The sequence below is a fragment of the Mus musculus genome, chromosome Y (genome assembly GCF_000001635.26).
Source record: "Mus musculus strain C57BL/6J chromosome Y, GRCm38.p6 C57BL/6J".
In the NCBI taxonomy this organism is placed as follows: Eukaryota; Metazoa; Chordata; class Mammalia; order Rodentia; family Muridae; genus Mus; species Mus musculus.
In genome coordinates this window covers 66,584,113-66,599,274 of record NC_000087.7, presented here as the reverse complement: position 1 = coordinate 66,599,274, position 15,162 = coordinate 66,584,113, and positions in this window count along the sequence as shown.

Sequence of the window (15,162 nt, the reverse complement as noted above, 5' to 3'; positions counted from 1 at the left end):
ACACACACACACACACACACACACACACACACACACACACACACACACACACACACACACACACACACAAAAGTAAAAAGAAACAGTCCAGTCAAGAAGCTATTGAAGAGAGTCCTTTAAAATTTATGATAAAGAAGATGAAGTGTATTTCTTCACAGTTGATGATTTCTGGTGGAGGGCAAGGAAGATTCATTTTTAGAGATTGTGTTTGATATTTTCTAGGTTCTTCTTTTTATACTCCAAAACACTAGATAGGACAGAAATAAAGGTAGAGAGAGGAATTAGAAAATCTCTGAATCTAATTTTTTTCCTAGTGCTTTTTCTTTAACTATGGATATGAAAAAACCACAAGCAACTTGCTTAATCAACCACCAAACACCAGACAAATTGTACTAGCTTTGACACTCAATCTTGTGCAAAGTTAATGCAGCAGGAGTTTTTCACTAATGTATGTTGTATGTAAATATAGTATTCCACCAAACTTAGTAACTCTGTATTCCATACTTCCTGCATTCAGCTGTTCACTATTTTAATATTAGTCATACCTATTCCATGCTGTGCCATGTGTTTTGATGCAATTAAGTTTCATCTGGGGACCTCATATGAAATGCAAATATTGTGTGTAAATCTCCCTTAGTGTTACTTCATAAACATGTTTCATCTATGGAGTAACAGTATTAATGCTTTCTGTTTGAAGTACACTTTCAGTGTGCATAAGTAGATACTCCTCTTTAGTATTTTATGATACACTAAATATAACATATAGTGTAGACTTAGAAGATGAATCCAGTAAAGGATTTTTAAAATGTTGTGTGAGGGCTTTGTGATTTAAAAAAAAAGTGTTCTCAATAGTATTGGCTGAGATTCTGCAGTCTTGTGTGTGCTCTTTTCTAATGAATCATAATTAACTTTTTTGCTGAGACTCGGGGAGGCAGGCTTATCAGTAGAAAGAAAGCCATTATCTTGGAATCTCTCCTTTTATAAGTACTCCTATAAGTATATAAATGTCTGGGTGGCCAATTAGACAGAAACCATGTCTTGGTATACTTGTTGCAATCTGATAGCTTTGTCGTAACCAATCACCCCACCTCTCAGGACTTGAATTAATGTAACTTCCTAAAATGTCCAAGAATTACAAAGACACACACCAGGTACATGCACACCACAAATTCTGACTCATTCTCTGATTCTGAATCTTCCTATGACTGTCCTTGTGACTCTGCCTATCCTTCTTTTTCTGCCTCTACATTCTCTACCTCAGCCTGTATCTGAACCTCTGCCTCTGCACCTTCCTATGCCTTTGATTGTCCCACTGCTACTTATTAGTGCTGAGATAACATACAGGTTAGTTTAGTTTTAGAATTGATCTACTGTGGAATTGGTTTTGTATGAACATTAAGTTGCCTCTCTACCTTGTACTAAAACCATTTGATTGAATTTGAATCTTCAGTATAATGAGAGATGTAACCCAAATTCATAGGGCAACAATGTCTAGGTAACTGTCTGGCATTGAACAGTCACTCCACTGTTCTGAACAAACTGTTTGTAACCAGTAGTTTAAGCACAGGCAGATAGCATAAGTGTAAGTATGCAAGCCTGTCTTGATTTCAATGTGATAAAGATCGGGGCCCAAAACTACAAAAGGAGGTAATGGTTTCTTTCTGTTTACAAGTCTCAGCTTGTAAATTGCATGACCTAGGAAAGTCAGGACAGAACTTGATTCAGAGTGGTAAGTAGAGGCAGAAACTGAAGCAGAGACTATGGAAGAACTCTGGATTACTTTCCTCCAAGTCATAGGTATGCGAGGTCCTAGGGGATGCAAAACAGAAAAGAAAGAAAAAATAAGTACCAAACATATCACAATGGTTGACCTACATGCATACTTTAAAGTCTGCTCTTGATAATATTTGTGTTCATTTGGAAATCAAGTTCTACATGACAATTGGTAAACAGCATACTTTTCATTATTTCTATTGGATGGACATTTTTACCTGAAGGAGTGTATTTGTTGGATGTGAACATTCCTGGACTACATGGAGGTCCTAAGTTAGCTTGTATCAGGTCCCCTGGAACAGGACTTACATGTGGCTGTGACACACAGGATGATCACTGGGAATTGAATCCCAGACCCTCTGCAAGAGCAGCCAATGATCTTATACTCTGAGTCATGTAAAGTTCTCCACATTTCTGGAGAGAGAAGGAAGGTGTAGGAAGAGAAAATTACTCAAAATGTCCAAATTCATCTAAGAATAAATTAATGCTTGCAAGGGTCTGTCAAGATACAAAACAAAAACAAGAAAAAATTAGAAGGTGTGTAAAAATTGAAAAGAATGTTTGTTTCTGCTCTGTTGTGTGTTCTGACCAGGACTAAATGAACACACTAAATGAAGCTGCACTGAGAAGCATAAAGAAGGGAGGTACCACACTCTGACATGTACTAAGGTTGTTTCAACTGTATTTGTGTAATCCTTCAGGGGCTTCTTGTCAAAAATAAACCCCCTTTATCAAATCCCCAACAGTAAATTCTGTGTGTCTCAATTGGAGACTGGGCAGAAGATATGTGAGATGCACCAGGAATGATTAAACTTTATGTTCTCTTGCTCAGAAACCATTTTCAGGGATCCTATGAAATCCAAATGTCAGCTCCAGACTGCATAGTATCAGGTTTTTCTTGGCCAATTCAAAATTAGAGCCAATATCTAAAAAGATGACTTATCTGTTACACAAAGTTGCTGCTACCAAATAGGAGGTGGCTATGATTCCCAACACCAACACTGTGGATCTCTCTCTCTCTCTCTCTCTCTCTCTCTCTCTCTCTCTCTCTCTCTCTCTCTCTCTCTCTCTCTCTCTCTCTCTCTCTCTCTCTCTGTCTCACTCTCTGTTTCTGTCTGATTGTGTCTGTGTGTGTTTCTGTGTGTGTCTGTCTGTTTCTGTGAGTCTGAATGTGATTGAGTATGTGTGTTATTATAATGTAGCCCATTCTTAAAATAAGAAAGGCACTTTCACTTGTGTTTTTTTTTTCTTTCCATTTTGGCCAAAATGTATTGATTAGCACTGGCTGGCCTCAAATTGGCTATGTATGTATGGCTTTCTTAGAAGTCAAAAGAGATATGATTTCATAAGACCCATAGTCCTCTGGTTAAAAGCAGGAATCACTGTGATAGGCTTCCATTTTGTAATATTATAAGGTTTGAACTATATGAAGGTATGTAAGTAGTCTTCAAAATTAATTCCTAGGTGCCAGGGAATGGGGGCAAACACACATTTAATCCCAGGACTTATTATGCTGAGGCAGGAAAATCTCTAAATTCCTTGTCAGTCTCGTCTATAGAGCAAATTCCAGTTCAGCCAAAGATATTCCATGGAATGCAGCCTGGAAAAAAAAAAACTTGAAATGAATAAACTTCATAGTTAAGTAATGAATAATTAAAAAAAATCGCTGCGAAAGATGAGTGAAATATGCAATTATCTAGACATATACCAAATCCATAAGATAAACCATCTAAACAGCACCTTAACACCTTAAGAAATAGAACCAATCATGATAATCTCCCACCAAAACAACCCTGGGACTAGATGGCTGTTGTGCAGAATTCTATCAGACCATCAAAGAAGAACTAATACCAATTCTCATGAAAGTGTTCCACAAATTAGAAACAGAAGTAACACTACCCAATTCATTCTATGAAGCCACAGTTACACTGCATATTCTCCTGTGGAGATGGAATGGTCACTGCCTAATGAGGAACTGGTCACTTCTTCCTTTCATACAGGACTTTGTTTGAGATTATTTTTTTGCTTCTACCATGGTTAATATTACAAATAGATTTTAAATACAGTTTTAACATATATGAATTTTAGCTTTAGAAAATATCATGTATATTTAACAGGCTTTTAACAATCATAACTTATATTCACAACATAAAAGCAAAAGAAGTTACAACATATTTAATTAATGAGAGAAAATTAGAGACTATTCTAACCAAATTGAACCAGGAGGAAAATAAGAACTGTACTGAAAAACTGATTTTTAGTAATAAAAATAACAAAAATAATGATGATAATAATAATAATAATAATAATAATAATAATAATAATAATGAAATACATTAGAAATTAAAAAAAATGAATACATATATTTTGCTAGTTTAAGTAAAAAATACTAATGAATAATAAGAAATATGTTCACCTGATTTCGAAATCCCAATCTTCTCATTCTATGAAAATTTTGGTTAGAATTTGAAAGATTAGCTTTGTGAATAGTTGTCCAGGAAATTGACAGATGCCCTTAGGTTATGTTGCTTTCAGTTGTTATGGAGACAATGCCTCAATTACACTCCTTTCTGTGGCTTGCAATTCTAGGTCCTCAGTCTGCCACTGCCTCCACCTCCACCTCCATTTCCGCCTCTGCTCTACCTCTGCCTCCTCCTTCTTCCCCCTTTCCTTGTCCATATCCCTGTCCCTGTCCTAGTCCCTCTCCCTGTCCCTGTCTCTCTCCCTGTCCCTGTCCCTGTCCCTGTCCCTGTCCCTCTCCCTCTCCAGCTCCCTCTCCCTCTAGCCTCCCCACTAGCACACAGATAACCCTCAGATTATTTCAGTTTTAGTACTGATCTACTCTAGAATTTTTTTTCCTTCATGTCTACTTCCTTCCTAGCTTGTTTAAAACTATTTAATTCAATTTGAATCTTCCACATAATAAGAAATTTATTCAAAATTCATAGGCCAACTATTGCTAAGTAAGTGTCTGGTGTTCATCAACCACTCCACTCTTCTAAAGGAAGTGTTTTGTAATCAGAATTTTAAGCACAGGCAGATATCTTTAGTGTTAGTGTAAAATTCTGTCTTGTGTTCAATGTGATAAAGATCAGGACCAAAACTGTTGGAAACCAGGCCTTACCTAACTTGAACTGTGTTTCACCTGGGAGGCAAACAGAGGCTGAAAAGAGAGGGGAACTATATAGGTGAGAGAAAAATGGAGCCAAGACAATTTTCTGATCTAGGCTCAAATATTTAATAAAAGTTTTCACTTATAAAGGGGGAAACCCATTCTCTGCCATGCCAAGTTTCTTGCTTTCCTGATACCAAGTTGTCAGCACAGCCTTTTAGCACTAAGTCACCAAATTCACAGATTGCAGTTAACTACAGAAAATCTTGGAGAACCAATTTGGCCTCATGGCAGATGGCAGGTAGTTTCACATCAAAGGAAACTAGCTGAGGAGCTGCACTGCAGGTGGCCCTGCCTCAATGGCATAAGGTCTGAACCTGCATAGGTTGGAGGAGGTTATACTCCCCCCCGTTAATAATATTTTAAAAAGTGCTAAACTGAGGCATAAAATGTATTTATGCTCTATAGTCTTGCCTGGGAGTTATGGTGACTGGAGGCCACACCTCCCTTAGGAAATCTTAGATCTTCCTGAAGCATCAAATTCCATTATGGATGCTACGTGCAACTAGTTTGTGTTATATATCACACAAAACATGGCTCTGTGTTGTGTTATCAACAGTCATTTATTTTGGCATGTAACTCTGTCTTAGATTGGTATGGTTCTGAGATCTGGATGTCTGTCATTGAATGTCCAGCCCTCATTATCACACCTTATTCCCAATTCAGACCAAAGTCATAATATGTACTAGAATGAAGATCAATAACTGCCACCTTCACTGTTGGAGGCAAGGCTGTACATCTGCTACAGTAAGGCAGAAGGACTTGGATGACCTGCTTGAGAAACAAAGGTGGGACAGTGATAAGCAACAGTATGAAAGTTTCTTTGGAGAAGTCCAGGTACCCCATTCAGTTACAAATTAGCAATGATCAAGCTTAGTCTTAGAGATTCTGGTGTGGGGAGGTGGCTTTGAGAATTGCAGAAAGGCTGCAGCCTCTCTGGGAGTGGAGGCTGTCCTCCAAATTAAATTTGCTAGCTAATTAAGATTTTAGCTATCTTCCCTAATTCTTCTAATACTGGAATTATTAATAGACCAGTCCAATATTGAATTAGGATACCTGTTCACAGTGAAGTTAGAAGATGAATCACTATAACTCTATCTTGAGACTAATCTTTCTAAATCAGATTACACAGTCTATACTGTTCTATATCCCATAATTCTTAAAAACCTTGAAGTAAAGCATCTTAGCTTGTCCAAACAGGGAAAATGATAAACAAAGGTAGGTCAAAAACATATACCCAATTCAGCTTTCTTGTCACTACAGTCAGGGCACTAAGCAAACACACTTGTTAGTTTTTCACAAAAATTAGCCTTCATATATATGCAGCATTCTGTGAAGAGAACCTATTCTTGTCCCTTTCCCTATAAAGTAGCTACTTAGGATCAAGCCATATACCAATAAGTAGATTTTTTTCATTTGACCTAGACATGATTATGTCTCCTATTTAAGATACTATCAGGCATTTTTAAGTTCTTTGACATCCAAATTTCAAAGTTCTTAAAGTGTGATTTAAATAATGTGCATGGGGATATAATTTATCTTGTCCTTTGTTTTTTTAAAAAGAAGAGTTTTTTAAAGTTCCACATTACCCTGTATTAGATAAATTAATAAATTGTTTACAAAACATTTCAAATGCTTTACTGTTATAGTCAGTATTAATATAACAAGGCCAGCGACTAATTACACTTTCAATTGTTTATCTTGAAGAGCGGATTTAACTAGAAAGCTTTAAAATGTATTAATAGTCCCCCTCTTCCTTTCTCTTTCTCACTTCCTCCATTTCCAGCAGCAGTCTTCTTGCCTCTGCAGGTATTTTACACATGAAGTATCCAAGCAAAATGACATGTACACAAACAACCATACCCACCATCAAAGTTTATAAAATAAAAGAAATGATGTGTAGACTATGATTCTAATTTTTCTGGGAAAGGTAGTATAGGAGAGAGGAATCACTGTGTGTGGACTCACAAAGACACAAAGAACCCCCCAAATAGATCCAATTTACCACTCCTTAGAAACACAAACACCACAGGCAGGAGGAGGGATTTTGAATGAGGAACTCTTTCCTTGTCTTTCCAAGTGCTTTGGTGGATGAGCACAACTACAGGAAAAGGGTCTCACAGCAGGTAAACTCCCACCACCACCCCACACAAAGGCAAAGTCACCTTGGTCGAACCAGGAGCAGATCACCTTTCTCTGCAGGTTGTTTCTGTTTAGCTGCATTTGGAGAAAGCATTTGGAACAGTTGCTGCCTGCTCTTGAGAAGGGCTCTAAGGGTACAATGTATAGGTCTGTAGAATTGCAACAAGTTTGGACCCTAGAAAAGTAATGGGTTGCTGAAATGGTCCTGGACTGTGAATCTTAGGGTCTTGCTAGGGAATTTCTTAATCTACAGTGACATTTAGACATTGGAGCAAGCAGAGGTGCTTTGATCCTTATCTTAGGCACTCAAAGTTGTCCTGGAAGACAATCGTTGTGACTGTTTGTGAGGCTTTGCTGGAGGAGAGGGGATATTGACAGCCCTCTACACGATCTGCATGGCACACAACTAGAGCTTTCTTTCTTATGAAGCATAGAAGTGACTGAGGGCAAAACACCACAGGAGACAACTATATCAGCGTCCCTTAAGTAAAATCTTGCTAGTGTATGAAATAGTGTGCCTTGCAAATACTGAAGTGGGTGCTCACAGTCATCTATAGGATGGAATACAGGGACCCCAATATAGGAGCTAAAGAAAGTACTCAAAAACTGAAGGGGTCTGCAACCCTATAGGTTGAACAACAATATGAACTAACCAGTACCCACAGAACTTGTTCCTCTAGCTGCATATGTAGCAGAAGATTACCTAGTCAGCTATCATTGGGAAGAGAGGCCCTTGGTCTAGCAAAATTTATATTCCACAGTTCAGGGGAATGCCAAGGCCAAGAAGTGGGAGTGAGTGGGTAGGTGAGCAGGGGGCAGGAGATATAGGGGACTTTTGGGATAGAATTTGAAAGGTAAAAGAAGAACATATGTAATAAAAAATGTGGGGGAAAATAAAGAGACTAGGTCGTTTCTACAATTAGGAAAAGTCTCATTACTTTATCCCATTAAATGTGCACATTAAAAAAAAAGTGGCTAATGGCTTTGAACAGGATCCTTGCTGAGGACAGGATCTTATAAAGGGTTCCAGATAGATAACTCATTTACAGTTTTACAAGCTAGTACTTATAAACAATTGATCATTGGGAGCCTCAAGCTGAGACACCCGATCACTGGGCATAAGTGTTGAGATAATTTGAAGATATTTCCATTGTTTTGAATAATCTGTATGATATTGGATACATTTACTCTATGGAAGGAGTATGTGTGTGGAGTCCCTTGTGTCACTGAAGTAGGAGTTGTAAAACACCTGTGGCAATGATGCAAGTTCATATCTATGATGTGTTTGTGATGTCAGTATTTATAAAGGAGGAAGCATCTCTGAGATGCAATAACACATTTAAAAAAGAAAACCACAAGACAAAACGGAAAGGGAATATTGCCTTATGTTGTTGTATTTCTGTTTTGTGTGTGTTGTGTGTGTGTTTTGTTTTTTGTTTTTGTTTGTTTGTTTGTTTGTTTTCTTATTTGTGTGTATGGTCTGATTTTTGGATTTTTTCGAGACAGGAATTCTCTATATGCCCCTGCCTGTCCTGGAACTCACTCTGTAGACCATGCTGGCCTTGTACTCAGAAATCTGCCTACGTCTGCCTCCCACGTGCTGGGATTAAAGCTGTGCACCACCAACACCCTGCAAATATTGCCATTTTTAGTGAGATATTTTTAATGTTTTTTTACTGGTTTATGTAAGATATTTTAAATGGTGTGTCCATTTTTTTTTCACGTTGTTGCATTATTCCTTTCAAAGTTTGTTGATTATTGCTCACAAATACAGGATTTAACATCAGGGCACTGACATTCTTCTTTTTCATTTCATTCCTCTCCTTTTTTTCTTTTTAACTTATCTGGAAATGGATTTTTCTGTATAGTCCTAGCAATTCTGGGCCTTCTTGTGCAGTTCAGTCCTGAATTCAAATCTACTGGATTTTATCACCAAATCCTGAGATTAAACCCCTTTCTAAGCAGACATCAACATTTTTTTTTAATTTTCTGTCTCACAATACTTCTTTAGAAGATGTCCTCATCACAGTTCCCAAGTAATGCCTTCAGACACTTCTAACTTTCTGTAGCAACCTTACCATATAGAGCCTATGTAAGGCATCCTGTTGGGTAGCATTCTGTCTTAAGCTGTCCACATCCAAAGGGTTTGTATTCTTCACAGTGGCCTGTGAGGTTAGTATGATAAATCTGGGATGAGCTGTCAGGTGAAGAATTATTCACCACTGCAGCCACAAAGCTTGCAGTTTCCACTGCTCCTGATCATGATGGTGCAGAAGGTTTCTTTGATTTTCATAGACACTGGCTTCTTATTCCCAAATCTTGGTAGTGGTACTCTATTCTGCCTGTCTGTGTAAACAATTAGACATGAACCATGTCTTAGTATACTGGTTGAATCTTGAGAAGTTTGTTGTTCTTTTCTGCTGGATAGCCTGTTACTGGGGAAATCCGGCCATCAAGATTATTCTTAGCCTGGAAGGTACAGAGTCAGGGTCAGAGGAAGTGTGAAGTCTGGGTAAGGACTAGTTCTTAATCCAGATATTCCCTATGTATAAGAACCATAATTGTCAACATTTCTCATTAAAAAAAAAAAAAAAACACTTGAGGTTTATATGTGTTATTCTCAAATGACAGCTGTAAGTTTTTTCCACTTAAACACACCCCTCAATATACAAGAACAGATATCTACAGGGCCCTTTATAAACTATTCAGAGTTGTGCATCCCCATGGTCTCTGGTCTGTTTCCATTGTGAAAGGACATATGTTGAGAGAGATTTGTTTACCTTTGCTCTAATGATGTCCCTGGTCGTAATGTCTCAGTATTCATCCTGGTGTGAATACTGTGGAAATCGAAAATGTTAAAGGAACCGTGAAGCAAAAATGTTAATTGGTGTGAAAGAGTTAATGGGAACAGCCTTTTAGTTCCACTGACTGAAACTAAAATATTCATTACCTGTTATATTTCACAAAAACAGAATTATTGCTCATTTGTTCAAAGTGGACAGCCAGGTACAAATGAAATGACTTTTATCCACTGGGCTGTTTTTTTTTTAAAGCCTTGGAATGGCTCAACAAAGGAGTGCCTGAGAGCACCTGAATGTTCAGATAAAGTTTACTGAGGTCTCCTTGGCCTGAGAGTGCCTGTCCAGCCGCACTTTTGAACAAGAGGAATGGGTGGGACATTCTTTGATAGAAACAGCAGGAGCTTGGTTGCCAGTCAGAAAATTGTTGAAGAACAGCAGCAGGCTGTAGTGTTTGAGATTGTCAGACACCCTGTGAAAATTGCAAAACCCAAATTAACTTGGAGCTAAAAAGTTAGAGATCTGATTAAGAGGTAAAATCTTGGATGTTGTAGTGAAGAGCAAAAACTTATAATTTTGGGTCTTATAGCATTTTGGTATGTAAGTTCAAGAAATACAGGGCTGAAGAATAGACCAAGGCGGGTCCAGGCACAGCCAAACCCACCCTGTAGCTAAGAATGTCCAGCCATAAAATATAAAAAAGAGAATGCAGGAACTAGCCACTGCTATCAGGGCAGACCAAATGGCCATCTGGCAGGATGGCACCTCCCTATAGATCCCCATAAATCATACATTGACCAGGTGTCCTGCTGACCTCGAGAAGTCCCAAGCCCTTGTGCCTCCCTACACCTTAGCATGCACATATTACCCTGTTAATTTGTAATCATCCCGCCAACATTTAAATAAGCCTATCATGTGTAATGGCCCAAATTCTTTTGGCTCCCCTGTTTTTGGTTTGTGGTTTTTGCCTTTATATGCCTGTAAAAAGTTTGGGCCGGGGTTGAACTTCCCTGCCCCCTGTGCAGTGCATGAGATTCGACCCCAGCATGCTGGCTTGGGCGCTCCTTTTTTGTTTGTGTGTTTGTGTGAGATTAAAGCTTGTATAGTTACAGCGAGTTCCGCCTCAGTGTCCTACTGGGTGCGCACCTCCCTGAAGAGGGACTCACTGAAGGGGTCTTTCATGTGGTGGATCGGCTGGGAGATGTGTGACCACCCAGGGGTCCTAGACCCACTTGGAGGTAAGGCCCTCTATCTTGTCTTGGTTTTGTCTCTATATTCTGTCTGAAAATCTTGTGAGATCACAGTTTCAGTTTTGCAAACTCTCTTATGAGACAGTGCTTCGAAGGGAGAGCAAAGTGGATAAGGACAGATGTGTCTAGGTGTCCACCATTTGTTCGCCCTGGGAGACTTTCAGGGAAGTCAGGGGGAGGGCCAGGGATGCCTAGTGAACCTCCTCGGGAAAAGTCAGGGATAAATTTTCTCCTTGACGATCTGTTTCTGAGACCTGATACTAGGCCGTCTGATTCTTTTCAGGAACTCTGGTTGACACAGAGTAGGCAACCGGTTTTGCTTTTGAGTCTTGTAGCCTTTGTAATTGTTTTTAACATGTGTGTGACAGAGCTTAACATGGGAAAGACTGTGACGACCCCACTAACACTTACTCAGAACCATTGAACAGACGTTATGACTAGGGCCAACAATCTTTTCTTTGATGTCAAGAAGGGACCTTGGCAAACTTTTTGCTCCTCTAAATGGCCAGCTTTTGGTGTGGGCTGGCCTTCGCAGGGAAATTTTAGCTTGCCTGTTATTCTAGGTGTCAAGTTATTTTTCAGATTGCAGGAGGGCATCCTGATCCGGTACCTTATATAATTGTGTGGCAGGATCTGGTACAAAATCTGCCACCCTGACTGGGTTCCTGGACTTCCGGAGCAGAGGCAGCGATGGTGGCAGTAGCCATGAAACCGAAAATGATGCATGCGGGTCTGCCAGAGCACGTTCCATTGGCCCCCCTGAGTATCTATCCTGAAATTGATGATGCCTTTTTCATTGACTCCTTCCCACCCCCTTACCCCCAAAGAACTTCTAATCCTGATCCCTCACAACTGCCCACCCCAGCAGACCCCAGGGTGGCCTCTGTGACAGGACCGTTGGGAGGGACTCCTAGCTGCAAAGGCCATAGTTCAGAGGGAAGTGAATCTAAACCAGATCCACTGTTGCTTTGCCTTTAAGAGCTTATGTAGGAGGACCTTCCCATGCCCCGGGGCAGTTAGTCCCATTGCAGTACTGGCCATTTTCATTGATAGATATGTTGGCAGATATGTATAACAGATATGTATAACTAATCACTCCTCTTTCTCATAAAATCCCTCAGGCTTAACAGGACTCCTTGAGTTCCTAATGTTCTCCTACCAGCCCACTTGGGATGACTGCCAGCAAGTTTTGCAGGTCCCCTTTAGAACTGAAGAGAGAGAGAGGATCCTGCTAGAAGCCAGATAAAAACGTCCCAGGACCAGATGGGACCCCCACTAATCTCCCCAACCTTATAAATGCAGCTTTCCCCTTGGCCCGTTCTGCCTGAGAGTTCAATACTGTGAAAGATAGGGAGCGTCTCACAGTCTACTGATGGACTCTAGTGGCAGGGATAGAGCGGGCTGCAGGGTTACCCACCAATTTGGCCAAGGTAAGAGAAGTCCTTCAGGGTTCAATGGAGCTGCCCTCCGTTTTCTTAGCACGACTAATGGAGTCTTATAGGAGATAGCCCCATTTGATCCCTCTTAGGAGGGACAGCAGGCAGCTGTAGCCATAGCTTTTATTGGTCAGTCTGCCTCTGATATTAAGAGAAAGTTACAGAGGTTAGAGGGTCTCCAAGATTATACTCTGCAAGATTTAGTAAAAGAAGCTGAGAAAGTATACCACAAGAGAGAGACTGAGGAAGAAAAGCAAAAGAGAGAAGAGAAAGAGGTAGAGGAAAGAGAAATCCGGCATGAACGCCAGCAGGATAGGAACTTGACTAAGATTTTGGCCGCAGTGGTAGGTGGAGAAAGTTCAGAGAAGGGTCAGTCAGGGAACCTGCGCAACAGGACAAGAAGACCCCCAGGAGAACAGAGACCTCCACTTGAGAAAGACCAATGCACATACTGCAAGAAAAAAGAATATTGGGCCAGAGACTGCCCAAAGAAGAAGCAGAGGGGCCCCAAAGTATCTGCCCTTGAAGAAGACAAGGGAAGTCGGGGCTCGGTCCCCCTCCCCAAGCCTAGGGTAACTCACTCTGTGGAGGGGACCCCCGTTAATTTTCTAATAGACACAGGAGCTGAATATTCAGTCTTGACTGAACCTTTAGGACAATTAGGATCAAAGAAGATTTTAGTTATGGGAGCCACTGGTAGCAAGCTTTATCCCTGGACAACCAAAAGGATTTTAGACATAGGAAAAAATAAAGTGACACATTCTTTTCTTGTGATACCTGAGTGCCCAGCACCCCTGCTAGGCTGGGAACTTTGGAAAAAATTGAAAGCACAAGTCCAGTTTACTTCTGACGGACCTGAGGTATCATGGAAGAAGAATCCAGTGGCATGCTTAGTTTTAAATTTAGAAGAAGAATATCACCTCCATGAACAGAAATCTGAGACTTTACCCTTAAAAGAATGATTGACAGGTTTTCCAGAGGTTTGGGCAGAGCAGGCTGGGATGGAATTAGCTAGGCAAGTGCCACCCAACATAGTCGAGCTAAAAATGGCTGCCAAACCCGTTTCAGTCAGGCAATACCCCATGAGTCAAGGGGCTAAAAACAGCATTCGACCACATATCCAGAGACTGTTATAACAGGGTATATTGGTCCCGTGCCAGTCCAATTGGAATACCCCCTTCCTGCCAGTGTGTAAACATGGGACAAATGACTATCTGCCTGTCCAGGACTTAAGAAATGTCAATAAGCGGGTACAGGACATTCACTCAACTGTGCCCAACTCTCACAACTTGCTGAGTTCCTTACCACCTGAACGGTCCTGGTACACTGTCCTGGATTTGAAAGATGCCTTTTTCTGTCTCAGATTACACCTGAGCAGTCAACTTCTGTGTGCTTTTGAGTGGCGAGTCCCTGAAGGAGGATATACGGGTCAGCTAATCTTGACTAGGCTGCCACAGAGGTTCAAAAATTCACCCACTTTTTTTGATGAAGTGGTCCACCACAACCTTATGCCCTTTAGGGAACAGAACCTCCAAATTTCTCTCCTATAGTATGGAGATGATTTAATCCTTTCAGCTTCAACCCAGGAACTGTGCCTTGACAGGATCAAGAAGCTTCTAAATGAAAAAAGTGAATTGGTGTACCAATAAGAAAGCTCAGCTATGCCATATGGACTTGACCTACCTAGGATACTCCCTCCGAGAAGGAAAGCAGTGGTTCACCGAAGCTCGAAAGAAGACTGTGATGCAGATCCCAACCCCCACCACTCTGTGACAAGCACGTGAGTTTCTGGGAACGGCAGGCTTTTGTAGACTCTGAATACCAGGGTCCACAATGTTGGCGGCATCTCTGTACCCACTCACTAAAGAAAAAGTCCCGTTCACCTGCACAGAGGAACACCAAAAAGCCTTTAACAGCATAAAGGCTGCTCTGCTTGCAGCCCAGGCTTTGGCCCTGCCAGATTTGACTAAGCCTTTCACCATATACGTTGATGAGCCAGCTGGAGTAGCCAGCAGAGTCCTGACTCAGACTCTGGGGCCGTGGAAGAGGCCAGTGGCCTACCTGTCTAAAAAATTGGACCCAGTTGCCAGTGAATGGCCCTCCTGCCTAAAAGCCATCGCTGCAGTAGCCCTACTTGTTAAAGATACTGGCAAGCTTACTCTAGGTCAGCATGTGAGTGTAATCACTCCCCATGCGTTAAAGAGTATTGTATGACAGCCCCCTGACCATTGGATGACAAATGCCCGGATGACCCACTACCAGAGCCTGTTGCTAAATGACCGAGTGACTTTTGCCCTACCTGCCATCCACAATCCTACCACCCTCCTCCCCAAGACGGATGCCTCTACCTGGGTACACCAATGTGCTGATATCCTGGATGAAGAAACTGGATCGAGAAAGGATCTGACTGACCAAACTTGGCCAGGTGTGCCTGACAGGTACACAGATGGTAGCAGCTTTGTGGTGGAGGGAAAATAAAGAGCGGGAGAGGCAGTGGTTGACAGAAAACATGTAATTTGGGCAAGTTAACTTCCAGAAGGAACTTCGGCTCAGAAGGCTGAGCTCCTGACGCTAACTAAAGCTCTGCGGCT